This window comes from Branchiostoma belcheri, unplaced genomic scaffold, assembly GCF_001625305.1.
Source record: "Branchiostoma belcheri isolate BF01 breed outbred unplaced genomic scaffold, Haploidv18h27 scaffold36, whole genome shotgun sequence".
Taxonomy (NCBI): domain Eukaryota; kingdom Metazoa; phylum Chordata; class Leptocardii; order Amphioxiformes; family Branchiostomatidae; genus Branchiostoma; species Branchiostoma belcheri.
Genome location: NW_017803976.1, coordinates 2,834,357 through 2,836,256, shown reverse-complemented (window position 1 = coordinate 2,836,256; position 1,900 = coordinate 2,834,357). Strand labels below are relative to the sequence as shown.

General features: G+C 45.2%; 1 pseudogene; it reads left to right on the top strand.

Annotated features, from left to right (window-relative positions):
- Positions 1-1,268, top strand: part of LOC109476007 — a 4,663-nt pseudogene extending 3,395 nt beyond the window's left edge.
- The last annotated feature ends 632 nt before the right edge of the window (positions 1,269-1,900 follow it).

The following is a 1,900-nucleotide window of genomic DNA, read 5'->3' as shown; positions in this document are numbered from 1 at the left end:
CATTCACACCTGGGTGGGTGAGGGAATTCGTGTATGTGCCTTTCCCAAGGGCACGACGTCGGGGCGCATGTTCAGACATGTCCCGGGTATGACTCGGAATCGAACCCGGGTCTCCCGGTTCACAGTCGATTGCTCTAAACCACTACACCACCTGACGCCACACTAAACGGTGTTGCACGGTGTTGCACGTTATTCCAAAACATGTTTTGGAATGGACCACGTTTTGGGATGCAACAGGCATTCCACACGGTGTAGCTGGACATGGCGCAGCTGGACTACGATATGGAATGTTCCAAAACAAGACCGGCCACGCTGTCAATCACGAATGATTGACAGGAGTGGTGATAAATTATGCATACTGAAGGCACGTTATGGAATATTCCAAAACGTGCTCCAGACATGTTGGCTTGGGAAAGGGCTCGACAACAACAGTTTGTGTGGAGTTGCTGCTGCCTTGTTTAAACATGAACTTTTAGATGGTGACAGAGATGGTCGCCACAGTTGCCTGTGAGTTCTACCATGCTTTGGCCGGGCAATGGCGGTCCTGTGTGCGGGTGTCCAAGTTTAATTGACGGGCGTGCCGTAGACTAACACTGAAGAGGTTTATAGGGTCAAAATTTAGACAGCACGGGCAATGCTAATATCCAAAAGCTACCAATCAAAACTTAGGGAAATGTTTGTCAATATTTCGATAAGTGGCAGGTATTCTAAAAACACAGGTGGGACATTTCGACATTCGCATTTCATCATTAAACCTGACACGTCTCAGACTGTAGCCATAATGGAACGCTAAGCGTTACATAACATGTCCAGACAGGTATAATTTAGCCACGCCCTCAGAAGTACGAGGCTCCACCCCAGACACGTGATTTCGAAAAATTATGTTTTGGAATGCATCACGTTTTGGAATGCAACAGGCATTCCACTTCGTGTTATTCCAAATCATCTTTTGGAATAGACCACGTTTTGGAATACAGGTGCATTCTACTTCGTTTTATTCCAAATCTTGATTTGAAATGGAACCCGTTTTTAAACAACCGGTGTCATTTGGAACAGATCTAAGTAGGTGAGGGGCGGTCTTCCAGGCGTCCTCTTTTCCATGTGCTGGAGACCACAGTACAAAAGTGGAGACTATTTCCTTGCTGTTAATAAGAGAGTGTCCGTCAAACTGGTAAGTTTGAAATATACACTAACCATGAATCCGTCTGCTGTAGCCCGGCCCTGTCAGCATGGATGGAGTGAACACAACAACCACTGCTACAAGCTGATGAACGAGGAAGTCAGCTTCAGTACAGCGAACCAAAGGTGCAAAGGAATGGGCGCGAATCTCGCTTCTATCAGGGACGGCCAAGAGAACAATTTCGTTGCAAGTATCATATCTCGTGAGTATTGTGCAACTCTTTGGCTACATCTCCACATGATGGACATCCAAGCTAACTTCATTACTGCCGAGACGAAAGTATTGTTTTGGGTGGCGGTATGAATGTTTGGGTTCCGAACTTGGAAGGATGGTGTAATATTGCAATGCAGGGCAGCTTTTGTATACAGAGTGTTTTTGGTAGGTTTTGAAATACCCCTTGTTCTACAATGTCCAATTCCTTGCCACTACTGGACCCCAATCGTATACCGACAAGGCATGAAATCCACTGTTACAGCTACCAACATACAAACACGAACAGAAACAGAACCTTCTGCGGAAGGAAACATCTATTTCCCGGAGGTAATGAGTACAAATTAGTAGTTTGATACGTTAATAAGATGGTTTATCTTGTATGCAAACAAACAAAATGAGCTATCTTTTGCTTTTAATTTGCAGAGCGTGTGGTGATATGGTCTGGATAGGACTCAAATACAACAAGTGGATGGACGGGTCAAAACTTTCTTACAGGAACTGGGCTCC